This window comes from Stegodyphus dumicola, chromosome 1 (genome assembly GCF_044657685.1).
Source record: "Stegodyphus dumicola isolate Sdum_Otavi_A_Nest chromosome 1, ASM4465768v1".
NCBI lineage: Eukaryota > Metazoa > Arthropoda > Arachnida > Araneae > Eresidae > Stegodyphus > Stegodyphus dumicola.
Window position 1 is genome coordinate 274,682,292 of NC_140768.1, and position 22,902 is coordinate 274,705,193.

The window sequence follows — 22,902 nt, forward strand, 5'->3', positions numbered from 1 at the left end:
GAAAACCGAATTGTTCTTCTGGGGGAAATTCATGGAAGGGTGAATTTTTTGGATGTGGAAAAGTAGGATTTTCTCAGTAACTTTAGACAGATGGCTAAGTAAACTGATAGGGCGATAGTTCTGTGGGAAGGTTGGATTTTGCTGCTGTTTAGCAAAAGCAATTATTATAGCTTGCTTCCATGAGTTAGGAAAATGAGCGAATTTGATAATGTTGTTGATTATGTTAGGCAGGTAAGAGCGTTGATCGGAAGATGCTTCAGTGCTTTGGTCGAGATGCCATCGTGCCCTGGGGCTTTCTTCGTTTGTAAATCGCTGATGGTGTTTGGCAACGATTGTTGGGGTAGTCAGGAAAGTAAAGTTGTACGGAGTAGGGGTATTAAGGAAGTTACTGACCACCTGGTTTACCCGTTTAATATGTTTATTGCCGTACGGAGTGGGATTAAGAGTGAATGTATCTTCCATATAGTCCGCAAAAGATTTAGCTTTATCTTCTTCTGTATATGAAATTCCACTAGGTCCATGGATAGGTGGAATAGGTTTATAAGGTTTCTTGAATTTGCGGGAAATGTCAAATAGGGAATTGTCCTCTATAGCTAGGCTATTTAGGAAATTGGTCCATTTTTGGTTTTTGTGGATCTTGATTCTTCTGTTGATTTCCTTTTGCATAGAGTTTACTTCGCGTTTGAGTTGTGGATCCCTGGTGGTTTGCCATCTTTTACGGATCCGGTTTTTCTCTTTAATACTATTTCTTATATCGGCAGGCAGGGGGAGGAACACTGTGACATGTGCAAGGAAGTCTGTAATTGCAACATTTGTTTTTTCTTTCCTTTTTGAAGCATGTCAACTTGTGCTCCATATGGATGCACAAATAGATTTTCGGAAGATTCCTGGGACTACTTTTCACGCCTAAATATTCATTTTCTTTTTTTATGCAATTTGATAACTATGTTAAAAAATACCACAGTGTCATATTGTTTTCTTTCCAGATGTGAAAGAAAGGACTTAATAATCAAAATATGTTAAATATATTTTAATGTTTCTGTTTATAACTGCCCTCTTCGTTCCTTAATGATATATGTTAGGATTTGAACTGTATAATTTTAACGTTTTAGGTAATTCGTTTTATAATTTTCATGAAAAGTAAGAAATCAATTGTTACTATTTTTATGAATTGTAAAGGTATTAAAGGTTGAAATGCGGTTTAGCCCACTGCTTGGCGATTGTTTTTCAATGGGCAATAAGCGCGACAACATGGCTAAAACGATATTTTGATTGGTTTTGTTTAGTTTATTTAATTATGGCAAAGCACACTAAGGCTATCTGCCTAAGGGAAGGGATGCCTTCGTGGAGGATTTTCTAAGGGAAACTGGCTCGCATACACGTTACACATGGAGAAAACCACGAAAACGCCCATGCAGCCAGCCCGTTCGCAGGATTCGAACTTCGGACCGAACTACCAGTGTTCAGCGATTTTACCGCTCGACCGCTGGTGGGCCCGATATTTTGAAGCTGTGTTGTTATTCTGTTGCCACTACATGTTATCGCCCTGTGTTATATTTAAAGAAATTAAATATTGAAAAATCTACATGAATGTTTCTCGTATTGTGATAAAACAACGGTATCTAGAGCCATCAAATTTTGAATAACGTACGTTTCCAACCTAATATGGGCATCTGGAAGCCCAAACTTGGAATTTGGAATTTCTTTTATAATCTGTTTCATATTTTGTAAAACTTTAACGAATTTTTGATTAACAAACTCAAAGATTTCAAAGCAAGCAACGGCAACACAGTACGGGGGAAAAAACATTTTTATCTGCAGAGCGCAAAACTGTGTATCGGAAATTTAAAGCTATGCTCATTTTAAAATTATTTTGCGATATTGCTCTTGAACTGAATTTTATGGTTCAAGTGCGAAGAACATGATATTTGATAAAGAAATGTAACACACAAAACGTTAAAAAAAACGCCCCTTTGGGCGTATTGTAAAATTTAAAAGCTTTCTTTTTCTTTTCTTTTCTTTTGAAATTTTTACTTGTTAATTTGAGCAGTTAATTCTGTTGCGGTTTGAATGTTCTTATGGGGTGGTTCTTAATCGAGTGTTTTGTTTCCCTGTGGGTTTTTCCCATTTTTCTGCATATATTACGGAAACGGCGTATAAATTTATTTAAACATGAGGTAAGGGTCCAAAAGGGTTTCCCCCTGAGATAAATTCAGTATATATATATATACACTGACTACTAATAAGTATTTGGACACCTATGCAAATGATGATATCTGCGGTCCTAAGGTACGTCACGGACTCTGCCGGTATATATCGTGTAGGAAACGGCATCGGCTTTAGTCGCATTCAAGATGCCTCGCAGTTCGGAGCTCTCTGATTTCGAGAAAGGTATAATTATCGGGTATCACAAATGTGGCCGATCTATAAGGGACATATCTAGCCATCTGAAGTACTCAAAATCGACAGTGGCCTATGTGATTAAGAAGTGGAAGGTGAGCGGTGATTGTCGGAATGTGCCCCGAGTCGGCAGACCAACGAAACTGGGAGATAGAGACCGACGAGTGCTGTCCAGAGAAATTCGGATGAACCGCACCCAATCGATGGCCCTCATCCTCGAGGAGTTACAACAGGCATCTGGGAGTATTGTTTCAATGAATACCATCCGTAAGGAAGCACATCTGCTTGGTTTTCATGGTCGTGCTTCTGCCCATAAGCCTTTGATCACAAAGTCCAACCGCGCTGCTCGGTTAATGGGGTGCAAAGCACATCGAAATTGGACCGTAGATCAGTGGAAACGGGTTCTTTGGAGTGACGAATCAAGGTTCACCCTTTACCATTCGGATGGCAGGGTCTGGGTCTGGCGTCTACCTGGAGAACGTCTCTTGCCAGAATGCATTGTGCCAACCATGGAGGTAGGAAAGGGAGGAGGGGCCAACCCGCGCTAAAAGTGAAGCACTGCTTTGAAGCTTGGGTCACCAAATGGGGTGTTCTTTGTTTACATTCAGAAGCTCGCTTGACAAGATTCTGATAGTATTTCGACACACGACAGTTCCATAGAAATCGAAAAAAGGGACACTTTCGCATGAAAGAAACATTCATAGTGTGATGGATAATAGTAATTTGTATAGTTGAGTGACATTTACGCAAAAATCACATCTTGGTTATTTTTCGATAACTAACAACAGCGATTTTGATTATGAATTTGTTTTGTAAAATTATAAGTTGTTGCACTACAAAAATATAGATTTTAAAAAAATTTTATGCTTAAAGAATGAAAAATACCTTACGGTACATTTAAAATTGTATATGTCTTTCGATACCCTTGATAGACTATTCGCTACTTTTATTTTATTTTCAAACGTCAAAATGTTTTAAATAAAACAAATTTTTTTCACATCCATATATTAATGTAACATGTACCTTTTAAAAATTTTTAGAGGAGAGGCTTTACTGCTGCTCATTTTAAACCCATCGTTTTAATTTTATATATCTGAAAAATAATCACTTTGGGCTTACACGTTTTATAAATATAAAATTATGTATGTTAAAATATTTGTAATTAGGCACATAGGTCAGATTAAGTTTTCATTAAATAGAGTAACGCATGCAAGGGCTATCTGCCTAAAGAGAGAGATGCCATCGTGGAGGAATTTTGAAGAAAAACTGACCTTTGAGTGGGTATTAAAAATAATACTTATAATTTTCATTCAAATTATATTCATATATTTTTTTTATGTAAAACTTTCGGGTGTAAGCTAAATTAGTGTAAATTACTTTACACGAAAAATATAGTGAATGCTCAGAAATTAAAGATTTGCACATGCCGGAAATGATAAATAGGAAATATGTATGGGTATTTATGCATGTGCTTGCAAAAAGCATGTATCTGCCTTTGACAAAATACTTAAATATTCATTAAATTATTTATAAATGTATTTGAAATGAAGAATTTATTCACTTATAAACAACTGTGAAAGTACTGTGAAGAAATCTAATTATTAAATGTATCTAATTTATAATGATTATAAATGTTATCTAAATATATAATAACCTTAATATTGAATTGTAAACTTAAATTGAAATCCTGTTGACAAATACGTTATAAACTATTTAAGCAAGAATTGTTCGTATTGGAAAGCAATCTGTTAAAAGGTATTGTAAAGCAAATGCTATGAGATGCGCACTTAAGAACGTAATAAAGAGTTTTGGAATATGTATTGTTGTAATGAAGAGTAAAAAAAAATCTGATAAGTATAATTAAAAGAATTATTCCCTTTATATTTTATAATAACTCAGTTACAAGTTTTAAATAATACTTAAAAAAAAAAAAAAAAAAAAAAAAAAAAAAACTTATTTTATTCCCTTTCAGAAATGTTTAGAGAAAGTCAAGTACTATTTAATACCTATTTAATTATTAGGAATTAGCGAAATACTTATTTAAAGTATTTCGCTAATTCCTAAAAATTCTCGAATTTAAAATGAACCGAATAGAGCATTAATTATAAACTGACTTACATTTTTCGATTTAAAAGATGCCTCAGAAGCCAAAAAATCATGTCATATTTAAGAAAGTATTTTAGGAAGAAGCTCTATAAATAGAAAAGAAATAATTCATAATTTCAATATTAATAATACAATAAACTTTTATCTTAATTTTTGTACCTTGACCGAATAAAATCGAATTACCTTAATTTTTTTTCTAATGTAATTAACGAAAACTTGTGAAAATATTTCATTCAAATTAAACCATTCTTAGAAAACTGTCCTGTGAAAAGTATAGCATATAATTCCGTTCAGAATGAAATGATGTTTAAAAATATGTTGTTTTCACATACTAAGGACTCTGAAATGTTGTAGAAAAAGAAAATATATACATTGATATGTATATTTACGACGTAATTAGAAAATATTTACATCCGAACGCGTCAAATCCCATAGAACTCAATGGTAAATGACCCAATGTTTTGGTCACCACGTAGGGATCGCCGGTGCTTCAGAGCAGGGTACGGGAAACTCTGGTTTAGGGCGACTCCATCTTACTTTCTACCTCCATGGTGCCAACAGTCAAGTTCGGCGGAGGTGGAATTATGGTCTGGGGGTGTTTCTTCTGGTATGGGCTGGGACCCTTGGTCCCCATTCATGGTAAGCTCAACTCCGATGCCTACTGCACTATTTTGGATGACAATGTGCTTCCTGCGTTGTGGCAGTTTTACGGGTTGGACCTCTGTTACTTTCAGGACGACAATGCCAGTTGTTATGTTTCGACGCTAACCGAGGTTTGGTATGGTGCCAATGGTGTTCATCGAATGGACTGGCCTGCCCAGAGTCCAGACGTGAACCCTATCGAGAACCTCTGGGACGAGTTGCATCGCCGAATTCAGGGGTGCACTACCCGTGCAAAATCGGTGAAGGAACTTCTATGTCTTCTCCAAGCCGAATGGAAGAAAATACCATTAGCTGTCATACAAAGACTTGTGGAAAGTATGCCCCGGAGGGTCCACGCTGTAATTACATCTCATGGGGGCTCTACCAACTATTGATTTTGAATAAAGTTAGTTTTTCTTTTCTATCACAGGTGTCCAAATACTTATTGGTAGTCAGTGTATATAATATATATATAAACCCCTCAAAAAGACTTGTATGTATACTTGATGATACAAAATGACTTGGAGGTGTACATTTTTCCTGAAAAGGGTAAGTGAAAAATTTTTTCTTGTATGCTTCGTTTTAAAGTTGCTTATTTTTAATATTTTGTATTTTTTTTGGCAGAATCCTAGAAGATTGAAAAAGCTGAGATTGTGCAATTCTCTCATATTTTTTGAGTGAAAAATAGATCGATATATTCTTGGGTAAAGCCAATGCAGTGCGCAATGCCGAGGTTGTGCGCGATGTCGCGTTTGTGCAATTCCCTGTCTTTTTTAAGTGAAAATAGATCGATGTGTACATGGACAAAGCCAATGCAGGGCGAATGCCGAGGTTGTGCGCGATGCCGAGTTTGTGCAATTCTCTGATTTTTTTAAAGTGAAAATAGATCGATGTGTACATGGGCAAAGCCTATGCCGTGATTGTGCAATTCTCTGATGTTTTTAAAATGAAAATAGATCGCTGTGTGCATGGACAAAGCCAATGCAGTGCGCAGTGTTGAGTTTGTGCAATTCTTTGACTTTTTTTAAGTGAAAATAGATCGATGTGCACATGGAAAAAGCCAATGTAGCGCGCAATGCCGAGTTTGTGCAATTCTCTAATGTTTTCTAAGTAAAAATAGATCGACTTGCACATGAACAAAGCGAAGGCAGTGCGCAGTGCCAAGTTTGTGCAATTCTCTGATTTTTTTTAGTGAAAATAGATGGATGTGTACATCGACACTAAGTTTTTGCAAATCTTTGAAGTTTTTCAAGCGAATACAGATCGTTGTGCACATGGACTAAGCGAGGCTGTATGTTATAACGAGCTGTAATGTAACGTATTTTAAATGCAATGTTTAATGTGTCGTTTGTGTATTTTAAATCTGCATTGTTGTTTTAATTGCAAGTTATACTTTAGTCATCTTTTGTTTATTGTATTTTTAATTGTTTGGTTTGGATATGTAGATAATGCTTTCCGAAGAATACCAATAAGCGGACGATCTACTCAATAGTGGCAAAACTGTAAACTTTGACCCTATAAATAACTTGTACTATTTTATTTTAATATGTAGTATTTGCTATCGCAATTGCAGTTGATAATATGAGTTCATTGATAATATATGTAAGTGTGTGAAGCATTGTTTAGTGTTCCAAATTTGCAGTGTTTATTTTCTTTCATTGTGAAAAATTAGACTTTTTTATTTGTAGAATGTATAGAATTCTAGTATGACTATAGAATATTACGTGATTTAAGAATTTAAGAAACAGTGATGTGAAAGCTGTGCATGATGTTGATCTGCAATAAAAATATTTTCTTTTTTATTAATGTAAAGTTTAAAATTTTTAGAAAATAATGAAGATTGTCTACTTACTAGTACCTAAGGGATTGTGCCGTTACGTAGCAACAAGTTAATTGTAAAAATAATAAAATTAAAATGTTTGATAATATGAATTTAAATTTGTTGGTAACTACTCCGGTAAAAAAAAAAAAAAAAAAAAAAAAAAAAAAAAAAAAAGAGGGAAATAGTTATTGATTCGAGCGCATTGGCAACAGAGAGAAACCAGACGAAAAGCGTAGAACTAGCATTTTTTTAGAACTTGAACTCGATTTTTGGTAGTTTTTTGAATCGGCTGTAATCGGATATTGTAACTTTTAAACTAAAAATGAAAATAATATTATGTCAATATAAACCAAAAAAAAGCAAAATCATGTGTATGATTTATTTTACGTTATGACTCATTCACAAAAGAAGACAGTATTTTTCTAGCAGCTGTCCGGAATATACGAGTAATCCAGCATAAAAAAAATCATCAAAGGGGTAAGTCTTGAAATTTATTAAGCCCTTATATTAATAGATTTAACAGAAATTGGAGTATATACTATTTTATTTAAAAGACACGCAATAATTTGCGACATTCTGATATAATAAATTTAATAATAAAAATCTTTTTTAAATTTGTATAAATTCTAAAGCTTAAAAATCTCTGAAAATACTGAAGCTGAATGAAATACAAGTATGAGAGACTGCGACGTTGTTTACCGTTTTAATAACTGATACCACTCACTTACTGCATTATTATAACCTAAAATATAGAGAATTTATTATACTTATTTCTATATCTATAGAGAATACATTGTGACGTCACAATTTTAGTCCCACCCATTTATGGACGTCACATAGCTCCGCCTACGCAACTTTGTTTATGCACCTGTTCTGAGATTTTACTGGCGATTTTCAAAACATCGCCACTACTGAAAATCGCCAAACAGTGAGCTAAAGCACATTTTCACCATAAATTGTAACAAAGAATCAGAGGAAATTTATATTAAATTTTTGGAAGAAACCTTGCTAATTGCTTCTTCAATGAAGTGCGAGAGATGTGGATGTGAAGATTTTTTTTTTTTTTTTTTTTTTTTTTTTTTTTTTTTTTGTGTGTGTTACAAAATACGACTTTAAAAAAATGTAAGTACATAATTTTATTTCACTTTATAATTGTATACTTCAATTTTTATTAAAAAATTAATACATTGTTTTCAAAAATTCCTGAGATATTTATTGCCACATATGTTTTAATGTTAAATAATTATATCCTATAAAACTTATTTTAAAGTATTTGAATTTAAATAATATTTTAATTCTTTTAAACGTTGGTATGATGTTTTTAATTCGATATTCAATTTAAGTAATATTTTAATCCAATTAAATGTTGGCGCAATGGTTTTATAGCGGTGTTTTTGTTCTATTATATGAAAGTAATAATTTAACCTTTCTTTAGCATTTTATACTCTTAGTAAATGTATTTATTTACATTTGCCAGAATACTTTACTATGCGTAAAATACGTACAAACAGCATTTTTCAAGATGGCTGACGACTATAAAAATCGCGCCAACAATTGCGCCCATATAAATCGCTAAAAATCCGTGCAACCAAAGGGTGTACTCCAACTGCGGAACATACCAAAGGGTGTACTCCAACTGCGCTAATGAAAATCCCCCCCGGGTCGAGCTATAGTCCAACTGCGCCAATCAAAACTTCTTCCCCCTGCTGCCTACAGGGTTACAATTTAACTTTTCGAAGATAATTGTAGCCAAGAGGAAAATAAAAATAAATAAATAGAATTACATATCACAAGAACAAATAAAAAATATCTAACAAGCAGGCTAGTTACTTGAATAACAGTAATAAATGCGAGAGGTAACAAAGAAAATAAAAGGTATTGGTAAACTTACATATTAGCATTAAAAACATCTTTCATTTATGATAATAATATCATAAATTAAATAATTATAAAGCATACAAATTATATTTTTAATAAATTACATCAATAATAGTCAAGATGTCTGAACTAGACTGGAAAATTTAATAGAGTGTAAAAAATTATTCCATATCAAAGTGTGTTAAAGTGTGCTAAAAATATTTTTCGTTAATTAAAGCAATCATGTAAATGTTTGCAAAAATTAATAGTTAAATTAAAAAAAAAGCTTAGCATGAAATCTATTATAACAACATTACTATGCGTTTGGAACACTGACGTATAAATTGTAAATAAATTTAAATTATTATGCTAAGAAGTTTTTCTAAAATTTATCTAGAAGAAAAGAATTAGATAAACAGTACTGCAAATTAATATAATCAATCAGGTCTCTCAATAAATAAAAGCTTATTTTTTTAACCAAAAACTAAAAATTAGGATGCAAAAGTTTGCGTAATATACTTGAAAATATTTGAACATATAATTAGTTAGAAACATACAATTAAATTAATAAAAAGATAATTAACAGTAACATTAAGTTTAATTTCATTCAATCTAAAACAAGCAATCGATCAGGAGCTCCGCATAACTGAAGTTTTAATGCTATTTTACGTAGATTTGCGTATAAAATAAAAGTTGCACTTGTAAAACAAGTGAATAATGTACCGATAGTCAACAGGAATTAAAATGCAGTGGTTAAAAATATAACTACTTGTCAGAAGGTATGCAAAGTTGCCATGGCTAGAGAAATTGAATGATAATAGAAAACTCATAAAGTTAAGCGCTACAGTGTGAAAAGAAAATTCTGGAATAAAAATTTTAAGAAAATTAGATGGAGAAATAATCCTTAATTTATTGATATCCATATAAACTCTATGCTTTTGGAAAAATGTTACGAATAATTTGCACCGAGGTATCAATCACCGAAATTGAAATAATTTCTTTCCTTATTTTTTCTTATTAGAGGGATTTGTAAAAAGATGTGCTAAGATAAAGTTGAAAATTTTTGCAATATTTTTAAAGAATAAATTAAAAAAGTATTTTTCTTCATGAACTGAAATTTTTACGCTACGTTTTTATACAGTAAATAAGTACAAAAAAAGAAAGAGCTGGGGCATCACTGGGACTAGAAACTCGGGTCGAACTACCAATGTTTAGTGACTTTTCCACAAGACCTTTTGAAATTAGGCTGAACAATATATTAGAGAAAATAGAAGATACAGCACACGTAAGAACAAAAGTGGGCTGAATTAGAGATTTACATGTTTGGTGAACGAGTTAAACTTACCTGTATGCCATTATGAAATATTAGGAATGTAGCATAAAAGCATGAGTGAAGAAGGCAATGGTAATCTAAATCATTGTAATCTAAATGTATATCATTATCAGTATCTGCTATTAATTTCAATACTGCTGAAAAATTATAAATGAATTATATTATAAATCACATGAACTCGTTGCATTATAAATTACAACAGTTAGAAATATTATTAGCGTGATTTAGCGACCATCTTTGTTAACAAATAATTTCAAGTAATTAATTTTACAAATAATTCAGCCTGAAACTAGGTTGGAAAATAAGATACATGCTGAAGATTAAGCTTTGCCAAGGTGTTAGAAACATCTTCTGTCAACTAGAGTTGTGATGCAAGAATTTGTAAAAATTATCATTTAAATATAAATTGGCATAAATACAATACAAAGTATATAAATTCTACATACATGAAAACTTGAGTACAGTGCAACAATATGTGAAAAAGGAATGGATTAAAAGGGAACTGAAAATCCCAGGATATGAATATAAGGGAGTTTATTATTTTTATTTATTTATTTATTTATTTTTTTGTTAATTATGAAAATTCTGCTGATGCTCATAATTATTAATTTATTAATTAAATGTGTCTTAGAAATTAAATGTATGCCAAAGTACTTCAGTTGGAAAACAGAATAAATATTTAAACGTTTCTAGTATTAAAATATAGAATTTGTAACAAAGTTAAATAACCTTAAAATAACTTCAATGATTAAAAATGGAAAGCTTAATACGGGAATATATTGCAATAATATTAGTGTTAATTTAGAACGACTTAAGAAGTCCAATTTTTAGATTTAATAAAGATAATTTTTATAATTAAATTAGAACTGTTTACCTAAAATAGTAAATTTGAAAGTTAAAACCATTCTGCTATTTAAGAAGATTTGTTAATATTTATCTAGACAAGAAACTTATTTAAGGTGAGCTACAAATCCGATATTTGATACGTTGATTATGTATCAGTTTTGTGTATGTCATTAATCTATCAATTTTACTATTCAAAACTGATAGATATATATATATCAGCGACTAAAATCTACAACTTTGAAAGTTTTTAATTCTTACAGAGAATAAAAAAGATCTGGCTCATCATTCCTTTAAGTATCATAAAACTTTAAAATGAGTGTAAAAGAAATTTATTTTTAGCACTTGCCAGACTTTGAATTAATATTTGTTTTACATGCACAATTTTTACGATATTGATAAACGAAAATAAAGGCTTGCAATCTCAATAGAATGCCCCATTAATGGCGATAAACGACTTTTTGTAGCACCCAAACTTCTTGGAAAGAAATGGGGGACAGGAAACATCGCGCAGTTCGTGGATTAGGAAAGAGGGAGACCGGGATTTTCGATCAAATTTGGCGCAGTTCGTACCCTACCCTACCAAAGTAGTACCATTTGAATTTCTGTTTTAGTGTATTACTTAAAGCTGAAGTATTTAAGCATACTAAAATAACTTACTTTCCTATCCCTTAAGTTTTATATATGAAATGATTCTTTAATAAATTATGATAATATTGTGAATGAATCAGAAAATATCACTTCTTAAAAGAAAAATTGGAAAGTACACCCAACAGATTGCTAATAAAACCTAAAAAAATTCTTGAAATATGCAGAAACATCATTTTTAAAGGTTTTAATGTTATGCACTGCATTTGGATTTCGAACTATTTCTTAATAATTTTCTGTACGTAGTAAATTACGGATATCATCTTTATGACTTTAAAACAAAAAATGAACAATAGCGAAACATTTCATTATAAATTTAACATATTTTTACTGGAAAACGCATGCACGGAACAACTTAGAAACACGAACGTTTCACTGCTGTAATGCAATGTTTTGAAGTTACAAACATGGACGCTGCTTGTTCCGTAGAGTTTCATTTCCCGAAAAGTGGAGGAAACTGCAAACCCTCCCTCCTTCTATTCTAACCTCCTTGGTTTGGATGATAAAAGCAGTCTGACATTGGTCAACACCAATTGTTGACTACACTCCGTGTCTCTGCATATTGTTGCAACAAAAACTATGCAACTTTGTGTCACTTGATTGTTTATAAAGTATAATTTTAACTTTGAATATTTTGGCAATATTGATATTTTCTTAAATTGTAAAAAGAATGCATCCAAGTTCTTCAAAACAAAGCACTCAGAGAGATTATTAACGCGCCATGGTTCATTCCAAATTCGTATATCCAACGTGATCTTAAAGTAGATACAATTCAAGATTATATTCAAAAACTTGCCAGAAATTTCTTCTATTCAGTTCTCACTCATCCTAACAACTGCATCAACTCTCTTAGATGTTCTCAATTTCCCAGAGAAAAGCACAAATATCCGTCTGACAGTCTCCATCCTTAACATTTTTTACTCATACTAGATCATACTAGAAGGCCAGACTTAGCTTTTGCCATAAGTAATTTGTCAAGATATAATCAAGATCCCAGACAGAAACACTGGAAAGCTGTGAAGAGGATATTTAGATATATTAAAGGAATACAAAGTGGTTTAGTATATACTTCAGGCAGAGGGAAATTAAATGCTACATCAGATGCAAGTTGGTGTGCCACTGAAGATGGAAAATCATTTGGAGGTTATTTCATGAAATTAGGTAAAACTTTCATAAATTGGAATTGAAATAAACAAAGAATAGTTGCTCTATCTACAATGGAAGCTGAACTTTTAGCATTCTGTGGATGTGCATGTGAAGTTAATTGGTACATCTTTTAACTTGAAGAATTAGGACAAGATGATCTAATTGACAAACCAATAGAAATTAGAACAGACAGTCAAGCATTAATAGATTGTAGAAAAAAACCCAAAATAAAGTAGTAGTTCAAGGCACATTAATCGAAAATATTTTTTCGTAAAAGATGAATATGAAATGAATCAAATCATTCCTCAGTTTGTGTGTTCACAAAATCAAGAAGCGGATATTTTAACAAAATATCTGTTTAGGGTGAATTGAAAGATAAACTATTAAAGTATGGACATGATTGACTGATTAAATAACGGGGGGAATTGATAGTATTTGTTTATAAAGTATAATTTTAAGTTTTAATATTTTGGCAGCATTGATATTTAATTAAATTGTAAAAAGAATGAGTTAAAAATGTATCTGGCATCGAGTGAGAGTTTGTTATGATTTCGTAGAATGCGGTAAGGTTTCTTATGACTAATTTTATTTAATAAAGTTTTATTTTTACATATTACTTTAATGTGTTTTTATTAGAAGGAGATAATTTTTGCTATTTTGTTAAGGCGTCCAATTTTACCGAAGCTCTGTTTAGAACGCTATGAGTACAAACGTCCTGCGTGTAACAGTTCCAGTTTATTACTGTTTTGTCGGCCATACTGAACTGACCATATCGTATCCATTAATACACGCGTTTTTCATGGCAGGATTTCAAAACTTTGAAACAAATCCACTATTTGCTGTTCTGTAGAAGGCCGGTATCAAATTTCAATAATTTCTTTTCAAAATTCAAGCAAAAAATACAGCCAAAACACTTACCTAATTTATATCCTTATTAATGAAAAAAAATAATAACTTATCGCGAATCACTCAGGTTACGTCAGGCGCATCCATAACTGACACTAAATGCTTTGCTTGGCGATAGATTTATGATCGACGGGATAATACATGGTGTTACTTTGGTAGACGGTTGCACGGATTTTGGCGATTTTTTGACGATTTTCCTTTGGTGAGTAATACAACTTATGGTAAACCCATTGCTGGATAAGTTATTTATGGTAACCGATACTTTGTTGTCATTTTATTTTTAAAAAAATGCGTTTTATTGTGCATAAATTCCGTGTTTAAAATATTATTTATGGCTTTTAAATATTAAAAATCGGTGCTACTTTGGTAGACGGTTGCACGGATTTTTGGCGGTTTACGTTGGCGCAATTGTTGGCGCGATTTTTAAAAACGTCAGCCATCTTGAAAAACGCTGTTTTTACGCATAGTAAAGTATTCGAAACTTAAAAAATAAATAAATAAATATCGTTAAAAGTAATGGATTAATTTTTTGTTGAAAATGTCGTTTTTTAAGATGGCAGGCAAGTGTAAATAAGTACATTTACTATGAGTATAAAATACTAAAGTAAGGTTATTATTACTTTCATATAGCAAAGAAGAGAATAAAAACACCGCTATAAAAACATTGGGCCAACGTTTAATTAGATTAAAATATTACTGAAATTGAATATCGAATTAAAAACCATCATACCAACATTTAAAAGAATTAGAATATTATTAAATTCAAATACTTTAAAATACGTTATATAGAATATAATTAACATTAAAACATATGGACAATAATTATCTCAGCAATTTCTGAAAATAGTGTATTAATTTTTTTAACAAAAATTGAAGTATACAAATATAAAATAAAAGAAAAATATGTACTTACATTTTTTTGAGTGTTTAACCTATTCTTTACTGATAAGTACCACAATAAAAAATCAGAACATAATTTAGATAACATCTTTGAAGACATCTTTGAAGGAATTCGAAGATATAAATTAAATTTTAAAACGGCGCGGAAATGCACAAATTGTCAGTAACCAATCAGGGAGCTGATTACAGCTCGTTAATGCACAAATATTCTATAACCAATCAGAGAGCTTATTACATCACGGCTAGAATTAAAATTATTTAAAAATTCATACATAATAAAATCATTTTTAAAAAAAAATGCAAAATTAAATTGTATTTTAATATTTAAGAGCCATAAATAATGTTTAAAACATTAGATATAATTTATACATATTAAAACGAATTACTTTTAAATTAAGGTGACGTCATTGATTACATCATCCACAACATAAAATTTCATAACATATGATAAACAATAAAATTTTTATTTCAAATAAAAATGCAAAATTAAATTGATTTTTAATATTTAAAAGCCATAAATAATATTTTAAACACGGAATTTATGCACAATAAAACGCATTATTTTTTAAATAAAATGACAACAAAGTATCGGTTACCATAAATAACTTATCCAGCAATGGGTTTACCATAAGTTGTATTACTCGCCAAAACATCGCCAAAATCCGTGCAACCTTCTACCAAAGTAGCACCTTAAAAATTAATAGCGTGAGAGAGAGAGCGTGTGTGTGGCATGGAGGCACTCAATATGCCTGCCGCATATTGAGTGCCTCCATGCCACACACACGCTGTACATTTTCACCCATGTCTTCTCCTGGATTCAAACCCTGGCCTTTCGGTACGACAATCAACGTCGCTAACCACTATCCTGGTTGAGCAGCTCAAAACGCACATTAATGTGAATAATGACTTTGCATTTTCTTGGAGAGTTTGAAGATTGTTCACATGAATACATAGAACCAAAGAGGGAAAGAACAGCAAACACGAGTTCTTTTAACTGATCGTGCAATTAAGGAATACCATTCCAGGTGCTGAAAATTATATTTTCCTCCTCCAGGTCTTTCAAAGCAGATCATTTTTGCTGAGAACTGAGATGACATTTATCATTCTCCAATTTTTCCGTGTCAGCAATAAGGCGTTCAAATTTAGAGCTCCATAATTCTTTATTTATGAACTCGAGTAATTGCATTTCAAAAGCGCTAATGTCAATATTAAAGTAATTTAGTTCTGTTACGTCAGCGCTTAGAGGTTTTTTTTTTTATTAAAGGCTAACATCGCTATGTTATTTTAGAATTCCTAAAAGCTCGGAAGGAAAGCTTTCCTCATATTTAAAATTGTCTTTAAATAGTAAATATTAATTATAAAATTATTTTCTTGCCGATGTTTCAGCACGTCTAGAAAATTAATTGGTGTGTCTCTTTCAAAATCTCAAATAAAGAGAATTTGTTTCTGAAAGAAATGACTTCCCTCATCATCACAAAAATTATGTTTCTTGTAGTTTAGAATTAAGATAATTTAGATGAGAAGTAGTAACGTCTTGCATGAGGTAAATGTTTTAGGATAAACTGATCATCCGTTAGTTCAGGACAGTCAACACCCTTTTCAAGGAGAAATGCTTTATTTTCTAATAATAAGGAAGCCCACCAGCGGCCGAGCGGTAAAATAAGCTGAACACTAATAGTTCAGTTCGTGGTTCAAGTCTTAGCGAACGGCCTGGCTTAGTATTCTTGGCAGTTTTGTGGTTTTCCCCATATGTAACGTGGATACGAACCAATTTCTTTTAAGTCCTGTACGGGGCATCCCTCCTCCTTCCGTATGGTGCATAAAGGCAGAGTACGTAATGATAATAATGATAAGGAAACCAAACGTTTTAAAACGTTTCCTCTTGAAAGCTAGTGTACCTTACTGTTCAGCAAAAGATTATTCACTTTCCATTTCTACAACTAGAAACTAGAAATACATACAACTAGAAATTCTTTAAACTGGCAGTGGTAAAGTGTTTAGCTACTTGACAATTAGGCTAGCTTTAGTCTTGGCAATTTTGATCATCAATTCCATAAAATTGAAAATTTTATCTGGAAATGTCGGCGCACAATGTGCGTCCTGATGAATAATGCAATGGTAAACAAGTATCTGGTAATTAATTTTTTCCTTCAATATATAAACAAAATTTGATCTCATTCTGGTCATACTTTTTTCCCCCATCTGTTGAACTTGAAGCAAATTTGTCGAGTGGAATACGATGTTTATCCATGAATTTAAAGACAGAAATAGCAATATTTTCGCCACGTGTTTGCCTTTTCAGTGGCAGTATCCTAAAAGTTATTTTTTAAGATCCGTAGATGAAATACATCAAACTGAAAGTGATACTTGCGTTGTGTCATTTATGTCACAAAAATTCATCAACAGCTGAAACCAATTTCCGATTTCCGATTTGCTGATTGGTTATATATTCTAAGGCATTTTGACTGTTCTGACTGCTGCTGTTTTAACAAGCAGTGATAAAGCTTTAATTTCTTAGGAATTTCTGCCTTGCCCTTAAAATCTCGGAATAGCTCTTAAGGATGTATTTATAAAACAACTTCAACACCATACAGATTTCAAGCTAATGTATTCATAGTCTGTGTATGATTTGTCTCTCATAGCAGTCTCTTGACTAACATTAAAGCTTGCAATTGGAAGATTCCACCCAACAATTAAATACAAAGTTTTTGTATTGGTTTGCTTTGTATTTCTTTGCTTTTGTATTGGTTTGTTCGTATTTGGTTTTTCTTGACTTCTGAAGTTTCTCGACTGCTTTCTGCTTCGCATCACCGGATACCTAAATGATGGGTGTTTAGCTCCGAAGTGTCTCTCCAAATTTGATTTCATTTCATGTGTCAGTTTTTCTAAACAATAAGACAAATTGGAACACCATTTGAGTTTTGTATAAAACGGACAATTTGGACGATTCAGCTTTAAATTTACGGTCTTAGACTTCCGTTTTTCTTTGCTTTTTCTTTGTAGAGATGCCAAACAGTTGGTACCCCCCAAAAAATATTTTGCTTTAAAAGCATCAACACAAAGTTGTAATAACTTATTAATTCCAAAAATACATGCGAGATCTTCAGATGGTTGAAAGATACAAGTAACAATGCCGCTCGTGTGAGACTTTTCGACAAGCCGGGTATTAACCAATGTACGCCCTGACAGACGAGGTGTGACTAGCTCGGTGTCGCTCAGCTAGTGCGTTACTTGCGTGTGTCTCCTTTACACCGTATACCCCGCACCCGCCTGCGTTGCGTCAACCAGACACCTCGCTCACCCGCGCATAACCGAAATTCGTGGAAGAGCCGCACTCAAGTGTACTATGCCGCATGCAGCTCGTAAGCTAGTCTCTTGACAACTGATCTAATCAGTAGTTTAGCTGCACTCAAGTGTAGTATGCCGCATGCAGTTCGCAAGCTAGTCTCCCGATTTAGTCTTTTATGTAACTCAAGTGTAGTACGCCGCATGCAGCTCGTAAGCTAATCTCTTGACCACTGATCTAATCAGTAGTTTAGCTGCACTCAAGTGTAGTATGCCACATGCAGCTCGCAAGCTAGTCTCTCGATGTAGTCTTTTCAGTGGTTTATGTGCATAAAATGGCGCCCGTAGCAAGAATTCAAACTGTTACCCCTTTGAAATATTTAAAATTATGTCTAGCTCGGGTTGATTTGGTTTCAGGGTGACAAGTATGCCAAATGGCTCCCTCTAACTATGGGCACACGGCACATGCCCTGATACGTTCATGCCCAAATACGCTATTGGATATAGTATTAAACGATGATGCTTGTGAACGTATATATCAACGATAAAGGTTTGTTTACGCAGTCTGGATCTTCAGATAATGTTTGTAGAAGAGTTTGAACTTTACGTATAAATGACTATTTTTCACATGTCATTAAACTATTTTAAGCATATGAAAAGTATCCTAATATGGTTAGACCTTTCCGAAAATTTTCAAAAATACTCAGTGTATTAGATGACAAATTTTATGTCACATAAATTACACACATACAATCAAAAGTGAATTTCATTCGCTTATTAGAAGTTAAATTTCGATCCTACTAATCGTTTAAAATTTTTATTTCAACTTTAATCATGCAGTATTAACAAAAAGCAATCCCGTTTGGCTCACAAAATTCATAACACGTTTTGAGATCTTGTTTTCCAAAGAACAGTATTCGTTAACATTATCTATGTGTGTGACGACTAAATTAAATGGCATTAGGACCGGACATATAACATTAGGACGCTTTCAATAATATGTTTGTTATAAAATCAAATGATGCGTTTGTAGTTCCTGATACAAACAACTGGAATGATTCGTGAAAATATTCTGAAGAATTACGTTTTCATCGCAAGGTACAGAATATTTAACCTTAAACTACTAATACCGTATTTCGTGCACGAAAAGCATAATTGCCATTTTTTATGGAATAATTCCATAAATTAGGAAAGAACAAAAATATGGTAAAATGCAGAATTTTTTTAGGTGTGGCTGGCATTGTCTTGGCTACAATCCAGGTCAGAAGGGTGTCATTTACCTAACAGTAACGGCACGCGATAAGCAAAGTTCGAAACATTTCTCTACGCAAACATTATTTGGATCTGATTTGCGTTAGTTACGAATATGGTTATGATTACATTCAAGTGTATCGCACATGTTTTAAACAATTTATGAATGACAAAGTTAAACAAATTAGACAGTCTGATTTGTAAATGGCCGAAGCAAACAAATTTTTGTACCAAAATGCTGAACATTTGGAAGTGATATTTTATCTTCGATTGTGGAGACATTAGGTTTATTTCGGAAGCAGGAGAATTGAAAAATATGCAACGCCTTCGCCAGGAATCGAACTGCGGATCTCTAGAATACGCACTCAGCGTGCAGACCACCACACCACGAAGGCACGCGAAGAAGGCGGGAGAAATACTTATACGGTTTCATAGTTTATTTTAATTAGCGCGTTTTTAACTATGTTACGTTCAGTCCTCTATTTATATTGTTTTATTCTCCACCAGAATATGTAAATGATAATAGATTTAAACAAGAGCAAAGATCTAAGATTAAGGAAACGAGAGGAGAGAGGGATTGGACTGGCAGCGTCAGCCGGCTATATGAGAAATTCCTCTGCTAGTGAGCGAATATTTCCACCAGTTCGTGAGTTTCTTCTTTGCTTTGAACATTAAGTTGCAGTTCGTGAAATTAACCGAGTCAAGAACTAGAGTGTATAGTGAATTTTAAAATAATTTACTTCCGTATCATGTGTTATCAGAGATATGCCTAAATATTTTTTCATCTCAGGCAAAGTGGTGAATTTGCACACTTATACATAATGGAAATTTCAAAGTTAAAGAGAAAGAAAGAAAGGGTAAAATTATAATTACATAAATATTATATAATACACTAGCAAATACAAGATATCTCTATCTTGTATATATTTTTATATTCATAAAGGTAATTATTTCAAATCATAGTACCATAATTCTTCAACCATAGTTTTATATATTGAGAAAACTGATACATATCAATAATTTATAGCTTTTAAACGAGAAAGTTAAAAATACATTATAACGTTAGACATACTTTTAACACTGCTCCCAAGTTCGCATATATTTGAACAAAACTATAATTGAAAATTAAATTATTTTTAAAAGTTCTATACTTTTAAAAATGTTGCTTTAGAACCTTGAATTATTGAAATAGCTAGGTTTTTGTTTTAAACACCGGATATCTCTGACTGAATTTCTGCAGTATTTGTGTCATTTCGATTGTTAAAGCTAAGTTACAAACTACTGTCTTTAAATTATCTTAATCAAGAAACGTTAATGTTTCGTGTTGTCATTTATCGTGAGATTAAACATCTAATACTTTTTAATTTTTCTCTTACTATAAAAAAAATTATCTGAACTCAAGCTGAATACAATAATAAAATTTTTAGTTGTTCTAATTTGGCTGTATTCATTTAGTTTTCTGATATTGTGAGTTAAATCTGGGAGGAAAATTTGTCTGACAGGCAACAAATTAGACTAGTTTTAGATTAAACAAAAGTGAGTTTATATTTACAAAATTTTGCTGGTTTCGTTCAGGTCGGGCACAAACAGAGGATTTTTCATTATTAACCAGGTTTTCAGCTTACTTTCTCTCAGATTTAGAGGTTTTTAATTCCATTTGGGGTCCACTAGCGGCCGAGCGATAAAGTCGCTGAACACTGGTAGCTTGGTCCGAGGTTCGAACCCCACGAACGGGCTGGCTGCATGGGTGGTGTCGTAGTTTTCCCCATGTGTAACGTGTATACGAGCCAGTTTCCCTTAGAAAGTCCTCCCCGAAGGCATCCCATCCCTTAGGCAGATAGCCCTAGTGTGCTTTGCCATAATTAAATACACCTATACACCAACACCAATACTTAATTCCATTTGAAATTCCTCTCACATATTCTAGAAGAATAGACGAAAGAATTTACTCTTCTAAACAGTAGGAAAGATTTTAACATAAATCAAAAGGGGATTAATTAAAATAAACCGTACATGGATGTTAGATTTGAATTTTCAAACTTTTTCTGATACTGTACGACAAACCATTTTCAGCATAATATGACCAAACGTTTTTATTAATTTTTATACGAATGCTTTGTTTATTTTAATTGAACGGTTGAATGTTTAGGAGAAAAAATTGTAATTCACAAATTAAGTAAATATTTAGGATTTAGTACGCTTAGCCATCATAAAATGTAACTAGATCTACCTAAGTGTTGTTCGTTGCCAGTTTTCGCACAGGCTTGAAGATAAACACAACCAGAGAAGGATGTAAAAGATGCCTTTCTTGAGAACAAAATATTTCACAGATGGAACGGACTTACCAGCTTACACACACACATATCACAGTCACACACACACCATACACACAAAAAACCTCCACCTCCACACCCACCACTTGTGGTGAAAACTTAATATAGCACTAAATTTAAAGGCAAAGGGTAGTGCAAGACTACATAATTTAATTTAAACTAATAGGTTGTCTTGGAAACCTACATCGGCAGGATACTAACTCGACAGCAAGAATGCGTAGCCGCTATTAAAAATAACTTCTCGAAGAAACTGATAAATGTGTGCTCACAACAGCAAAATTACGTTCTGTTTAACCTCTTCGCTCCAACAGTTTAAATATTTTCGTTCACCCTACTTCACTTATATCTGGCGAGAAAACGCAAGGAGAAATAAGAGAATTCAGGAAACGCCCACAAAATAAAATAACCGTTAACAAAAATTAACAGAACCTCACAAATCTTTCCTTAGTTTTTCAGACGCTGAAACCTACAGTTCAAGATTTTTTTAAATATTGACAAATTCCATCTATATTTTATTCAAGAATCAAATAAATTTATTAATACCCCCTCCGAAAATATAATTTTGTTTCTCATCATTGGGAAATGTATTTCTTGCACTGTGAACGTCACTTTAAATGTACTTTCACAGTTATATATTTCGCTAAAAATTATTCAGCTGTATATGATTTTTTAACTTCGGTAATATATACAAACAAGAATAATTTATATATGCACCTTTCTGAAAGCATGAGGATCATATGCTATTAGAGAATCTTGTTACAGATTCTGTAGCACTTGCAAACATGTTATTATAAAACTTTGTTCTAATAATGTTCATAATTTTGCTCACTACAGATTCATAGAGATCTTCTTAATAACTATGTTAGGAAGAAATTGACATTTTATTGAAATAAGTAGCAGCTCTCCATCACATTAAATAACCATTAAAGCCATAAATAGCTGAAAGCGAAATGTAGAGGTAAGAGAAATTCTCATTAACACTTGAAAAACACCACAGATCATCGAATGGCGTTTAAAATGAAAAAACTTTACACAAAAAGATATTTTAAAACCTGATTTCTTAAATTTAAACGACCAAGGAAAAATTACGATGGCGAACTAGCAGAAAAATATCTTCGCCATCATATATTACAGAATTATCAGAACAAAAAAGGGTAACATTTTGCCGTGATATCAAATGAGAAACAAAAGAAAGTGTAGCTTGTCCAAAACAAATTTAGGCAGTTGAAACATTTGCAGCAATGTTATTTTGGGGAAAAAGCTCCAAAAATGGCAGAAAAACGTACTTTAAAAATATTTTTGGAAGTAAATGACTTGAATGGAATGAGAAAAACCATGGAAAATTTCCTGTGCCAATCCCTTCACTGTGATATGAACCCATTTCAGAGTATTGTGATCAGCGGTTTTACCGCTAAGCCGCTGAGAATCTT

The 22,902-nt window shown here is 32.5% G+C and overlaps 1 long non-coding RNA gene across 1 annotated transcript in view; it reads left to right on the forward strand.

Annotated features, from left to right (window-relative positions):
* Nucleotides 1-6,920: 6,920 nt before the first annotated feature.
* The window catches only part of LOC146999558 (uncharacterized), a 42,398-nt gene continuing 26,416 nt past the window's right edge, over nt 6,921-22,902 (forward strand). Inside the window, exon 1 of the long non-coding RNA XR_015039824.1 lies at nt 6,921-7,447. This is a non-coding gene — a long non-coding RNA (uncharacterized LOC146999558). The remainder of the gene's footprint in view (nt 7,448-22,902) is intronic.